The 15,500-nt window shown below is 44.6% G+C and overlaps 1 long non-coding RNA gene across 1 annotated transcript in view; it reads right to left on the bottom strand.

Annotated features, from left to right (window-relative positions):
• The window catches only part of LOC133278910 (uncharacterized), a 37,891-nt gene extending 23,044 nt beyond the window's left edge, over positions 1–14,847 (bottom strand). The window contains exon 1 of the long non-coding RNA XR_009746723.1: positions 14,462–14,847. This is a non-coding gene — a long non-coding RNA (uncharacterized LOC133278910). The remainder of the gene's footprint in view (positions 1–14,461) is intronic.
• Between the last annotated feature and the right edge of the window lie 653 nt (positions 14,848–15,500).

The raw sequence follows: 15,500 nt of genomic DNA, 5'->3' as shown, positions 1-15,500 counted from the left end.
GCATCTAGTCCTAAGGTTCCCTTACACCCCCTACAAAGCACAACTATTACAGCTGCAGCTTTGTAAGCACCTTTTTATAAAAGTTTTTGTTCTTTATCATCCAACCCGTTGAGCAAATATCTTCTGGGAAGGAACACACTCATGTTTACCTTTCTCTATGTGCCACCATCAGCGCTACCCAAAACCCAGACAGACATGAAACAGGTGCCAGAGTTGCATATTTGAGTCACCATCAGTAAAGGCTGACTCATAATTACAGTGAAGGTATAGTCTGTTTTCAGATCTTTTGGTAGAGAGGTAAAAACTAAATGTCACATTAAAAAGAGGCTGTCAGCCTTCTAGGTCTCTAAGGAAACAAGGTTTGACAGTAAAAATAGGTAATGATATTATATCTGGCACGTTTTTTAGAAATTGTGACTCCCAGACTTCACACAAATCAATTAAGCTTCTCTCTGCACCCCCTACAGAAATATATCCGAAAAAAATACAATGAAGAGTACATGTCCTACCACAAGGGAGCTATACAGGTTAATGTGCATGCACTGTACTTTTAACTGCAATAGCACATTGTCCAAGGATTACAGATCACTATTTTTAAATAATCAAAATACAATTATCCCCATTGTATAGAAATAAAAGGCACGTAAAGTTGTATGTAAACGTCTTAAATGATCATAAAAATCAGCATCTGAGCTGCAAACAGAACCCAGATCCCCTGCTCTAACCTCCCACTGCCTCCCGTACTCCCTGTTTATCTCTGCTCAGTGCATTATTTCAGATATTTCAGAGGCAAAGAATTTTCAGAGGTTAGATTTTCTAACTTTCAGGAGAACACCACAATTACGAAAAAGTCAAGAGCAAAAATATAGACTCACATTTCATCTTCATTCCTTCATCATATATGTACCTGAGCGTGTCATATCTACTCAGGTCCTGCTTACACACCAGCTAATTTTCATTAGTGCAACTCTTGAATGCAGATTAGAGTCCTGCCAATGAGCAGATCTGCAGCAGAACAATCCTGTTTCACTGATGCAAGAGAGACTTCCATTCACTATGATTATTAATGATAGGACAAGGGGTAATGGGTACAAACTGGAACACAAGAGGTTCCACTTAAACTTGAGAAGAAACTTCTTCTCAGTGAGGGTGACGGAACACTGGAACAGGCTGCCCAGGGAGGTTGTGGAGTCTCCTTCCCTGGAGACATTCAAAACCCGCCTGGACGCATTCCTGTGTAACATTATCTAGGTGTTCCTGCTCTGGCAGGGGGATTGAACTAGATGATCTTTCGAGGTCCCTTCCAATCTCTAACATACTGTGATACTGTGATACACCAAATCATTTCCCTGGGAGACAATCTAATCAAGTGATCAGTTTGATCAGAGAGGTTTCTACTGAAGTTTTATATGCTTCTGTCCAGCAAGAACAGCATACTGCCAGCCAGCTTCTGGCATGTTTCAAAGACTGAGAAATAACAGATTCCAGGAGTAGAAATTCAGAAGAATTTTTGCCAGCTAAGGTTCAGATCCTGCAACCAAAAGTAGGCAAGCAACTTCCTACACCTACAAGCCGTCGGTGACTGAAGTGAAATTTTGTACTGACTACAGTTCTTGCCCATCTGTTCCCAGTTATTATGCTGGAGCCAAAGACTGCACCCCCTAGCCTGGGGCAGGTTCACAAAGAAACAGAACTGCTGCAGGGGCAGTATTCACACCATGCACATGTATTTCAGTTGTCATGCAGCCCCACCTCAACTGTGGTGGCAGAAGAGAAGGAAGCTTTGCTCTATTTCCTAACATCTCTTCCCTTATCCTTTTCTTCACTCTCCAAAGTTTTGTACATTCATCTAATTGTCTCATTGTTAGCTTTCATACAGTCCTCTCCTGCATCTACTTCTGTTTCCACAGTACTGCTGAAGATCTGGAGACTATCTGAAGACCACATCAGTCTTCTCGCCCTACAGCATCACCCTCACCTTCATAGTACCATATTTCATATCAAACAACAAGATTTCTCCAACCACAGAATATCACACAGACAACGAAACAGTATTTAATCTTCCACTGTCCATGTCACCAACAGCACCACTCCTAACAGCAACCCCTGCGGGACTCCACTCGTCACCAGTCCCCACCTGGACATTGAGCTGTTGACTGCAGCTCTCTGAGCACAGCCATGCAGCCATTTCCTTATCCACTGGGTGTCCATCCATCAAATTTATGACTCTCCAGTTTAGAGGCTTTTTAAAAATGGGGGTTATGTTTCCCCTTTTCCGGTTAGTGGGAACATCACTAGACTGCCATGACTTCTCAAAATGATGGGTAGTGGCTTATCTGCCAGTTGCCTCAGTCCCGAAATCATGTCTATTTAAAACTGCTAATTATGAAATTCACAAGTCTTTTTCTTGGTCTGCAATTAAAAATTAATCCTGTATAGTTATAGGAAAGCAGGAGTTTCTGTGCAGATATGTGGGAACAAAACTCCCACAGTGGACTGCTCTTGCAGGAGGGTTGGACTAGATGATTTTTTGAGGTCCCTTCCAACCCTTAGGATTCTGTGATTCTGTGAAAACAATTCTTTCCAGCACAGCTCTTCCTCTCTGCTATATCACCAAAGGAGAGCCCATCAGCTGGTATATCTTAGTGCTTCCAAGTTACGTAATATAAGCTGTCAAAAATATGTGTGTGACTATGAACTGTTTCTGCATTAACTGGCAAATTTAGCTCTACAATACATCTATCCAGACAATCCTCCTTGTATAGGCAAAGTCTTTTTATGTCCTGTACGGTACAGAAAACACATGCATTTAGTACTCACTTCTAATGGGTCTCGATGATTTCAACAGAGCAATGCAGTGTGATTCAAGGTCAATGCTCCCTAAATCAATTTTCCACAGTCTATAATCTTTGCTCTAAACAGCCTGGTCTGCAACTAAGAAAGTAGAAAGGGTTTTAAGGCCGTCAGTTTCACCCCTAATACCTTCACATTAAGCTCAAATAGCTGAAAGGACTTCATATGATTTGTTTCAGGCTTGTATCAGAATCTTCATCAAGGCACTTCCCTTATTCTGGACCACCACAGTGGCCTCTAATGTTTTAGCTCTTCAGAGGACCAGCCCTGTGTCCAGCATAAATTAAAACAGCTGGAGGATTGCATCTAAAGGAGTAGGCAAACACTCTCAGTGTAATCTCTGCCCTGCTCACCCTCTCCATGCTTGGCATGTATCCACATGTTCGGAGCAAGACAGAAGGACCACAAGCAGCCGATGACTGCTTTGCTTTCTCTTTGCAGCATGGAACTCCAGAGAAAGCCAGTTTTACTGTGTGATGTCCCCTTTGAACTGCTTCACAGGCTTAAAGGGTCACAGTGTTGAGGAGGGCTGAACTGGTCTGTTTCTCATTTCCACCCTGGAGTCAAACATTCATTCTCTTTTTAGCAATGAAAACTATAGCAAGTCTCCAAAGGCATTTTCCCAATGTTTACCCTCAAATAAACCACACATGAGAATGCCACAGAATGCTAGACAGACTTTGAAGTCCCCATGAGAGAACTTTTCTGTAATGTTCCCTCCCTTATCATGCCTAAATTATGCTTTCAAAAAGACAACAAAAGACAGGTAGGCCATACCCTCCATCTGCTACTGTCCCCATTTAAAACTGAAACACATGAAAAGCTGTAGATAGGTCCAGTGTGAATAAAAGTAGAGACTAAGCTATCTGTAAAATCACAAGATAATATGGTAAGTAAAAGAGCATTTAATAAAAGAGAAATCATTCCTGCAATTCTCCAAAACCTCAGTAATACAGCAGCTTTTCCACAACTTAAACTAGTTGGGTGCTTTCAGTATTTCAGTAGAATACTCTGAAATAATGACTGCATTAGTAACAGCTATTCATCAAAAGCTCCTTCCGTTGATATTTCCCAAAGCCAGGGTGGTAATATGTGCTGGTGTAGGCCATGTCAAAGCCTATCACATTGCCCTCTGATAGCCAGTCAAAGGAGAACATACCGCAATGCAGCAGAAGACATCACTGCTGAGTGGAGTAGCACTGTCACCATGCGATAGAGGGGGAAATTTTCTACTGACAGAACAGCCATCCCCTTGTTTTTTAGCTTCTGTAGCACCTCTTTGGAAGGAAAAGATTGCCCAATTAGCCACCACAGCTACTGAAAAAGAATTATGCAAAAAAAAAAAAAAAACAACAAAATGTTAAAGAACAGAGAGCCAAAAGTAGAATTTTTAAAAAATCTCAGTTTTTGACATTTCACATAGTTCTGCCTTATATTTGAAAAGTCTGCAGTACCAATGTTTGGATTTCAGAAGTCCTCAGAAGCATTCAATGTTTGGATCTTAGGTTCTGGTTTGAATTAGCTCTTATTTTCAGCTCTGTTTTCCACTACCATCAGCATAAATACATTTTTACTTTATAAAGCCTCACTCTAATTAGCATGCCTTCTTGATTTTTTCGTTTGTTTTCTGTGTGGACAGGGAAAAAAAAAACAAACAATCTCAATTTAGATCAAATAAACCTTAAAAAAAATAAATCTCCAAAAGGACAGGTTTTTGCTTCCAGAGACCTAAATCTGGTTATTATTTTACACTGGTAATTCCCAAAATTAATTAATTTGGGGAAAATTAATTCCCAGTATTTTGAAATTAACAGAAACATTCAACTTTCCCAACACTTTTTACATGTGTTGAATGAAAGTACCCAATGAACACAGAAACTGGTCCCTGCCCCCCAAACTACAAAACTACATTGATTGGATGGACATGTGGATGGACAGAATGGAGGAAGTAAGGAAGAAAGGAAGGAAAGAAAAGTCAGCTCGACTTATCCTGGGACACAGAGTGAACCAAGCAGAAGACACAGTAGAAGTACACTGTGTCTTATACTACAGATGTGAGAGCCTTTGTGCTAACGAGGTAGCTGTTAATAGATATGGCTATGCAGAAAGCATGGCAGCATACATGTTTTCAGCAACAACTCACATATCACACTGTACATTCTCCAGAGCCAGTGGATATTGGCCAGGACCTTAGGCTCATGGCTGGACTCAAAGAAATTAAGTTAATTTTTCAGTACAATCTTTTTAGATATGATCTGTGCACTAACATTTTGCAATCTTACAGGTGGGCTGTTTCAACAAGGACTCTCAAGTTGCTTTTGCAAGCTGCTTCCCAAGGCCAAATCACTCCTGTGCAGTAGGCGTTGCCTCCAGTTTGCAGCAGGGGAAACCGAGGCACCACAGGCTCAAATCACTTGCCCAAGATGACACAGTAAACCTGCAACAGCCCAGCAATAAAGCCCAAGAGTTACGAGATAATGATAGGAATTGTCAGCGTGTCATTTTCTCGTTACTTCACAGTTTGATGAGGGATAACACATTACAGAGCAACAGCTGTCCATGTGAAATTGTTAGCCTTAACTTTCTGCCTGTGAATTGTTTACTGGAACAGACATTAACTGCTGTGGTTGTGTTTCTGTCTTCCTTGCCTGTGCTTTTTTCATGCAAATGTCAGCTACAAGATATTGTTATATTGTTATTGTTATATGTCAAGGGGGGTGAAGGGAAAACACGAATACTCTAGTATATTGTTTGTTCAGGTAATCTTTTTGCCAGTCTTCAGAGCTTTTTTTTGTGGTAGGTTTCTGTTAGTGCTTGAGATGCCTGGGCAGAAAAGTTCAGTTTCTGCACTTCCCCAGTTGTACACGTAAGCATTTGCAGAAAACTAATTTCAGATTTGACTGTGCTAGAATTCATACTACAAGTACATGCACACAACCCAGTTAGGCAAGAGAAGGGTGCTCAAGGCATTCAGTTAGTCTCACAAGTTAGCCACTGTTTTAGACATAACACTTTCCTACTCCATAAATTGTGCCCTTCTTTCTCAGTGGCCACTCCAGGTAGCTTAATGAAGCTTTTGTCTGCTTTGCAGAAGTACCTCTCTCCTGACTAGTAACACCAGCTTGCCAGACTAAACTGGGGTTTGTACTGGTGGTGTTTTGCTGTCAGTTGTGAGGTCTAATAGGAATGGTTGGCCAGATTAATTCCTGGCAAAATTCTAACTTGGTTTACAATGAAGTAATCATCCCCCATCAAAAACTTACTAGTAGTAATTGTGACATCTGTTTAAAAATCCCTGTTTTGATCACTTATAGCCAAAATCAACCCTGTGGTTCCCTTCTGGGGCTCCCCAGGAACCACAGGCCACTAGTATATTCAGGGCTGTACAGAGGGTGGGGCAGAAAGCAAGCCAGCTCTGGATGTTTCTCCAATAGAGGCACAAAATGGGAAAAAGAACACACAGCAGCTCCTCATGAATTTGGAGATCAGTAGGAGACCCCTGCAGGGACCCTCCATGGAGCAAGGGGGGTAGTTAGTGGTGTGTTGAGTGACTATACTGCCCAGACAGGAACATGCCTTGCTGCAATACTGAACATCCTGTATCCTGAACACAGCAGACTGAAAGTTCTTGCTTAGCTGATCAATAGGAAAATAAGGTTAGTCTTATCTGATGGATCAGGAACCTGACTGTGTAATCCCATAAGCAAGCTATCAGCCTCAGGCTTCCAAGCAGCAGGTTTCCACTAAGCAACACTGATTCAGCTTCCAGGCATCAAATGAAAATGCAGAGAGCTGGGTCCAATGAAAGTCTCACATGCCTCATCTTCAGGGGCCTGTTCCCTGGAATGCTGTAAGAAATGACAAGCCCAACAGCTAAGGTGCTTACCTGTCTGCAACGGAACATTAGGAAACTAGGAGTAAAAAAATCAAACTCATGGGGCCTTCAGAAGAGGGAGAAAAGAGGGCACTTATTCAGAATATCTGATATTACAGTGGTAAGAGCACATTCCTGGGAAGGAGAAATACAGTTCTGAACCCTTTTTGCCTCAGAGGTTATAACACCTACTTATGTCCCATCTCTGTGCAGGTGCTCTACCCCTTGGGTATTACATCCCCTATGCAGAGCTGATGGAAGTGACTAAAACACCCTGACCTTCTGAAGAAGTGCTGGGCATTCTCCTCTGAAGAAGCCTAGCTGTCCCCTGAGTGAGCCAGGCGAAGGGCTACCTTGTGTGGACACCCAGCTCAGCTATGCCCTGCTGGTGGCAGGGGCAGGAGAGCTCAGACGGGGACAGCCTGCATGTGCCCAACACAGAACCAGAGGAGCTGGAAACTGCACAGTTGAACAGGGCAGTGCAATGTGAGTGTAGACACCTCTGGAGTTCAGTGGCAGCTGAACAAGGGACTTTTAGGTGGCAGTTGCACTTAAGCACTAATTTGTCTCCTAAATCATGTATCAGCTATAACCCTCCGTCTCACTGCCCAGTGAATGAACTCACCGGTTCTTGCTTTCTGTGCTTTGCACAGCTCCAAGTCACCAATACCAAAGGCCTGTGAGGGTAAAGCAGCACTCTGCCATTCATGCAGTGAGTGCAAACAGGGTGCCACTTGGCGCTGCAGAAAATATCCTTGACCCAGAAATCCAAAAACACATTTTTGTAACAACCAAGGAGGTTCCTTGAGGTCCTCTGCCTAGAAAAACTCAAAACTTCTGCCCTTTTACAGGTAACACATGTGAAGGTAAATGCCACTAGTAAAGGAGTGTAAATTACTGTCGTTTGAAGTGTGGCAACCTACACCCTAACCTACCCAACAGGTTTTATTTAATTGTAAAATAAAGGAGCCCTAGCTTTAAAAACACATTAACCAAAAACACTGCTGCTCTTTCACTTCAGAGAGCTTTTGTTTACTGATATTGAAAGCATATATTGAAAACTTATTACTGCCGCCCATTAGCTGAGTAAATACGTCACAACATCATCACAGCAAAAAGTGATCTCTAAATGCCATCACTAATGCTTGTTGTCCAAGATTCAGGTCTTGCTGCAGTGATGCATGCCAGGAGATCCTTTAGCCCTTGAACCCAATGAGTGAGCTTTTCAAAGAGTCAGGTTAAAAACATCTGATCCCTAAAGCTCCCTAATCCCCAAAGAAACAAGAAAGAAGGGCAATATAAAGGTGTCTGTAAATAGCATGTCAATGGGCCTGAACATATTTCCAAATTTCACACTAGATTCACACCAAAAAGTATTATCAACTTTGTCAGTGTGGGATCCCTCACTTAAACTCCAGAAATTGGGCTTCAATACTAATGCAGAAGAGGACACAGGATGAACCACATACTTGCCCTTCGAACTATGCACTTTGGTCTGCTGCAGATTAATTGGGTAACACAGGTCCACAGGAAATAAAAAACAGACTAGGGAGAATGTAGGCCCCCTCAGGAAGCTCTCAGGAGAACTGGCTACACAGGATTTGGAGAAGGCTGAGGTTCTGAACGACTTCTTTGCCTCAGTCTTCACTGGCAAAGGCTCTCACCAAACCACCCAAGTCTTGGAAGGCAGACGCAGGGACTGTGAGAATGAAGACCTTAGACCCACTGTAGGAGAGGATCTGATGCGCAACCATCTTAAGAACCTGAATGTGCATCAGGTCCATGGGACCTGATGAAATCCATCCACGGGTCCTGAAGGAGTTGGCAAATGAAGTTGCGAAGCCACTGGCCATCATATTCAAAAAATCATGGCAGTCAGGTGAAGTTCCCGATGACTGAAAAAAGGGAAATAAAACGGGTGACGCGGGGAATTACAGACCAGTCAGTCTCACCTCTGTGCCTGACAAAATCTTGGAGCAGATTCTCCTGGAAGGCATGCTAAGGCACATGAAAAATAACAAGGTGCTTGGTGACAGCCAGCATGGCTTCACTAAGGGGAAATTCTGCCTGACCAATCTGGTGACCTTCTATGATGGGGCTACAGAACTGATGGACAGGGGTAGAGCAGTTGATGTCATCTACCTGGACTTGTGCAAAGCGTTCGACACTGTCCCACACGACATCCTTGTCTCTAAATTGGAGAGACATCAATTTGATAGGTGGACCACTTGGTGGATAAAAAACTGGCTGGATGGCTGCACACGAAGAGTTGTGGTCAATGGCTCAATGTCCAGCTGGAGACCAGTAACGAGTGGTGTCCCTCACGGATCGGTGTTGGGACCAATCTTGTTTAACATCTTTGTCAGTGACATGGACAGTGGGATTGAGTGCGCCCTCAGCAAGTTTGCCGATGACACCAAGCTGTGTGGTTCTGTTGATACCCTGGAGGGAAGGAATGCCATCCAGAGGGACCTTGACACGCTTGTGAGGTGGGCTGATGCCAACCTCATGAAGTTTAACCATGCCAAGTGCAAGGTCCTACAGCTGGGTCGGAGCAATCCCAGGCACAGCTACAGGTTGGGCAGAGAAGAGATTCAGAGCAGCCCTGCGGAGAAGGACTTCGGGGTGTTGGTCAATAAGAAAATGAACATGAGCCGGCTTCAGTGTGCGCTTGCAGCCCAGAAAGCCAACCGTATCCTGGGCTGCATCAAAAGGAGCGTGACCAGCAGGTCAAAGGAGGTGATCCTGCCCCTCTACTCTGCTCTTGTGAGACCTCACCTGGAGTATTGTGTGCAGTTCTGGTGTCCTCAACATAAAAAGGACATGGAACTGTTGGAACAAGTCCAGAGGAGGGCCTCGAGGATGATCAGGGGACTGGAGCACCTCCCGTATGAAGACAGGCTGAGAAAGTTGGGGCTGTTCAGCCTGGAGAAGGCTGCGTGGAGACCTCATAGCAGCCTTCCAGTATCTGAAGAGGGCCTACAGGGATGCTGGGGAGGGACTCTTCATTAGGGACTGTAGTGATAGGACAAGGGGTAATGGGTTAAAACTTAAACAGGGGAAGTTTAGATTGGATATAAGGAGGAAATTTTTTCCTGTTAGGGTGATGAGGCACTGGAATGGGTTGCCCAGGGAGGTTGTGAATGCTCCATCCCTGGCAGTGTTCAAGACCAGGTTGGACGAGGCCTTGGGTGATATGGTTTAGTGTGAGGTGTCCCTACCCATGTCAGGGGGGTTGGAATTTGATGATCTTAAGGTCCTTTCCAACCCTAACTATTCTATGATTCTATGATTCTATTCTAACACAGGGACAGCTTTAAAAAGGGATCTGTAACTTTAAGGTCTGCAATTTTGGGGAAACCCATTTGTTAAAACAGCTGTTTTCCTTGCTAAAGACTGCAAAATGTGAACCACTAGCTTGAGGCCACTCTCAGCCAAACTTCTCCTCAGTTTTCCCTTCTATTAAACAGGCACAGAAATACCCTGCATTGGTTTTTATCTTACAGGCCCTTATTTAGGGGAAAAGAAATTCTGCCAGGAGAATTATTTTGAATCTGTTCATAAGGAAACAGTTTGCAGAATAGAACTCTGAGATTACTGCATGATACATCCTATAGACAGAGATGAGATGCTGGAGAAAACTAAATATGAGATCTTTAATCTCAAGATGTGTTTACACAAAAGTGTCCTATTTCAAAACCACCTCTAAATTATTTCAAGCAAGAGAGAACATTCACTCCCCAAAGTGTTAAATTATGCACAGAAATTACAACTCAATTCCAGTAAAATGTACTTTCTGATGCTAGATTTATTTTTCCCTCCTCATTAATTGCATGTGCTGAAATGACCACAAAGTCCACAACCTGAGGCTGTTTTACTGAACGCTGCAGAGGTCATTTAAGAAAGCAGCATAATGGATAAGAGCAAAGCAGGTCTCATAACACACCACAAGGCCTGGACGACACACCTTCTGTACACCCTGGGTTTCTTTCCAGAGTATGACATTTTATGAAGGAGCAATTTTAGTCCACAGACTAATAATACAAGACATGTTGCCCAGGTTGGAAACATGGGAGGAGCCGCTCAGAAGAATGTGGCTCTCAACATACTAGATTAATAATTAACAAGACTGACAGAAGGACAGAAAAAAGAAGAGGAGAAAAGAACGACCATATTGAGAGCCACATTTAGGGCTATCTCCAGAAGGCCAAAATCCATTCTCACAATGCCTCTTTGGTGTATACTTCATTCAGATAAAAGCCACCCACCCTGTTTGGGTTTCTAGCATTAAGAGAAAAAGGCAAACACCTTCCACAACTCCACTGGGCTTGTTTCCTGCGGGATCCTGCTCAGCGTACCCTTACTCCTGACACTGTCAGGCTGATGGCAAGCTCAACTCCACAACTCAAAGTCCAGTTTTTGTACTCTTACTCCTTTTCACATGCTTGTATGCCCTCAGACCCACTACTGATAGACATGACTCAAGTTGGTATAAGGACCCGAAGACTAGCGCAACTTACAGACAGAAAAATTCAACAAAAAGTACATTAATGTTGTCTGAGTGCTACTCTAAAAAAGGCTTCAATACTGCTTTTTGTAAGGGTATGAGGTATTTTGGATCTAGAGGTGATTTTTTTTTTTTTTTGGCTGTGAACTTATGTCATCTTCTGAATCTGGCTGCGCCGATAAAATCTGTTACCACCCCGAGCCCCTCTGCTGGATGTTGGCTCGTTCAACTGCCTCTGGAGCAGTTCCAGTGAGCACTCCTCCTTTCACTTTAGATGAGCTCAGGCTGACTATTGCAACTATTCAAACCAGCTTGCCTGATTTTTGCCTGAAAAGAATTAGGATGTGCTCCCACAGACCGGCAGCTCGAAGGGAACAGCAGTCTTCAGCCAGGAGACATTTACAAACAGCCAAAAAGCTGTATGTGAAAAATTACATCTTCCTACAGCCTCACTGAAATAACTATATTGGAAAAGCAAATGTGGCAATTCTGGTACAAAAGTCTCAGATACACTGTCCACCTTCATCCTGCACCTAGCTAGTGGCTTGTGGCCTCCAAACCAGAAGTGCATCCCCTTCCCATGTCCTGGCTGCCCTGTCTGGCCTCTTGCACTGCCCCTATTGTTCATCAAAACATGTGGGAAATAATTCAGCTCATTAGTCTAGCAAAGAACCAGTGACTTTTTTCTGTGATTAGCCTTAGTACTTGTAGTCTACTGCTGCATGAGTGAATTCAGCCAGCTCTACCTGCAGACAGATAAGCAACAGAGACTGAATATGTGGGGCAGACCAGTATTACCCTTGTGATTTACCTGGAACCTCATATGGAAGTGCAGGAGCTGTTCACCTCCCTTCTGGTGCCAATAAGCCATTAGAACTGCACAGTCCTCACCACATAGCTACAAACTCCAAAGAGTTGCATTTATTCTGTTTTGATGTAAGAGAATAAATATTAATAGGAAACACCGGTGTAATGATCTAAGACAATAAATATTAATAAGAAACACCAGTGTAACAGTATCCCTGTCACAGGCCCTGTAGTGTTTTAATTCTACTAATGCAATTCAAACCAGACAACTTCCACATTTAGAGAACCCCAAACTTGCGTCTTTGTGAAACATTTGCAGAGAAGCACAACCAGATTTTTCCCTTCATATATATACAGTTATATATTTATATATACACCTATATATAGGTATAGCTACATTGATTAGTATTCAGGATCTGTTAGTAAAAGCCTTTATTGGCCCGAGTCTCGGTGTGGACACAATTATGTGTGCTGTTCCCAAAACTATCAGGGACTTGATACCAGTGGAGCTGCATGCCTGCAGCTCAATCATGACAGCCCCAGGTATCCACTAGGCTATTCAGTTTTCAGGGGTAGTGATTTGAAAAAAAAAACCAACAAAACAACCCACAGTTGTATCAGAGATGACAACTAAAATGAGTTTTTAGTAGAACAGCAGGTAGGCAAATGCACACAGGTGAGTGCTGAGGAGAGGGATTTCAGCATCACTCCCTGATTCAGCTGGTTCACCAGTATGAGTCCCTGCCAGAACACACTAGGGGCCATTAAATTTCAGCACAAGCCTTTCAGAAAGCCAGTTACCCTCACACGTTGCACTATCACAGATGGAGCTTGCTTCCTTCTTCTTTGCCAGCACAGGCCCTGCCTCTCCACCTGATCTTGCCCTACAGAACAAAAGCCTTCTGCTTAGCAGCCATGGGGGAGTTGTGAATGTCAGTGTCTTACTGCCCAGCTCCATCACATTGAAACTGGAGCGTGGAAAAGCCTCCTTCCTTTCCGCCTCCCCTGCTGGTATTTGGTCATTTTAAATTTGAAAGCAGTTCACTTCCTTGTAGATACCAGGTAAAGGGGTATCCTTAACACTACTGACCAACATGACTGCAGATGTTGTTTGCCAGTGATGCTTCACAACCAGTTTAAGTTCACTCTTTTTAGACCTGGTTGTTTTGTGCTTTCATTTATTATGAAATATAACTCAAGAGCATGAAAAAGGTGCAGAATTACTGGCCAAGTCAACTTCATAAGCCATTCGCTATGTGAATTTCCCTATAATCACTTGATCAGACCGCAGAGGGTATTAAACCCTACGGCTTTCAAACTGAATGCAAACATTGCAGTCATTTCTGAAGAGGATGCCAACAAAATTAGAAAAAAAAAAGGAAAAAACCCCAACCAAACAAAACCAGCTCACTTGAAGCACATTCCATCTATGAAATATGTTGCTTCTTCTCTCCCACCAAGGCAGCTTAAGCATTTCAGGAAGCCCTTGTAAAATGCGCTCACCCATCACAATATTTTAGCACACAGGTTCTTCCAGGGCCTGACCCAACTTTTATTAAAATTACTATTCTAGTAAGCCTCTGCACTGACTGAATGAGCATTATCTATAGTTTTAAATGCACAACAGGAGTGAGCAATCTGTTGTCCTTTTGACTGCTTTACTCACTATGTCTCTCCCTTTCCCAGGTCCATTTGGATTTTATTCTGGAAATTACTGCCATGCTGCAATAAAACAGAGGTCAAGCCAATTGTGCATGTACAGCACCATCTCCATAAAATGCTTGCTAGAAGCTAGCAGCAGGTATTTGAGGCTATTCAAAGCCTGCAAGGTCAGCCACCTTGCAACACAGAGGTAGTATCTGGGATCTTCTTAAGGTTTTGGGTTTGTTTTCTTTCTTTTCCTGGTTTGAGGCAGATCCTAATAAAAGCCAGAGGGAAACCTATCAGTCTGCCACTGGTGGGACAAACAGAAAGAACTGGAGTAGTTCCCATACCTTTTCTCTTCTCAATTATGAATTAGCAGAAAGACCAAGCTGACTTACTAACAGTATGTCGTGGAGGTTTCCTTTAAACGGCACTAAGGACATTTGCCATTTTTATTACAGTCAGTGCTCAACAGTACCATGGGAACGAGAGACGAGCGTGGCTACCAACTGGATGAGAGGATTTATAATACACATACACGGAGAAACAAGTCTCCAAGTGAAGGGGGAAATTCTATTGATCAGTAGGACTGCAAGCTGTGTATCAAATGTCGCCTAAGAGGGAAACAAAAGCCCCGAGCGTTACTGGTGGAGACGAGTCACACAGCTGCTGTTCTCGTATCTAAGTTCTGTCAGAAAACTCCTCAGGTCCCAGCTCCTCAGAGCAGACTTGTGTACGAGCAAGATGGGGCTCCATCACCACAGCCGCTCGCTCACCTTAGTCACTTGGTGCAGGAGGGTTACAAACCCCGCCGCTCTGCAAACGCCTCACAGCCCGGACTGCCAGATGCCGCAGCTCTCGGCCAGCCCCCACTGCACGAAAACTCCGATGAAGACACTTTGTTTTTTAACCGGGGCAGAGCGGGGAGCAGCAAAAAGCATTTCCGCACCTCCAAGTTCTTTCTTGCCCAAAGAGGCTGATGTGTAAAGCGAAACCACCTCCGCCTGGCCAACCGGGCCGCTTCTGACTGAAACTACCCTGTAAGGAGCCCTGAAATTGTAACCGCGGGTCCGTACATACTGAGAGGACACCTCTCCACCCTCAGCACCGTGAAAACGAGGGGCCCTTCCCGGCGCAAGGCGAGCGGGCACCCGCGCGTCAGCCCCCCCATCGGAGGGGCCCTGCCGCTCCCGCTCCGCCCGCCCGCCCTCCCTCCCTCCCTCAGGCTGAGCCGCCGGCTCGGGCTCCCGCTCCCCTTCCCCCCTCAGCTCGGCCGCACGTGCCCGCCCTCCCTCCCCGCCACCGCCCAGCACGGCGCGGAGACTCCCAGGGGCTCTTTAAATAGCGTCTATAAATACGACAGCGGGTCGCGCCTCCCCATTGGCTGAGCTGCACGCCGCAGGGCGGGGCCTTCGGGTCACGTGGCGGCGGGGCGGGTCGGGTTGGGTTGTGCAAGCGCGCTGTGACCCAGTTCTCGCTGGTGTGGTGGTGCCCCCGGCTGAGGTGGTAGTGGTGGCGGCGGGGGGGAACACCCGGAACCGGACTCTTCCTCTCGCCGTAGGAAGGGCCCTTGCAGGCAGAGTTGCCGTTCGGTGCGGTCCTTTGTTCTGCATTGCATTCCATTGCATTGCATTGGAGTGCCAGGCGCTCAAAACACTGGCTCGCTCAAGGGGCTTCAAGTTGGGTACAATAGAAGGCCTGAAGCCATCCCTCCTGCCTTGTAGGGGGTTCAGGTCCTGGCCAGAAGCAGCACATTGCAGGCTCCTGCTGGTGTACTTCTAGAATCAGGTGGGTTGGGAAAGGCAAATACGGGCC

Source organism: Pezoporus flaviventris, unplaced genomic scaffold (assembly GCF_033815535.1).
Source record: "Pezoporus flaviventris isolate CSIRO_AGI_PZ_B2104156 unplaced genomic scaffold, CSIRO_AGI_Pfla_v1 ptg000070l, whole genome shotgun sequence".
NCBI classification, from domain to species: domain Eukaryota; kingdom Metazoa; phylum Chordata; class Aves; order Psittaciformes; family Psittacidae; genus Pezoporus; species Pezoporus flaviventris.
The sequence above is the reverse complement of the archived record's forward strand: the minus strand, read 5'-3'. Positions and strand labels throughout refer to the sequence as shown.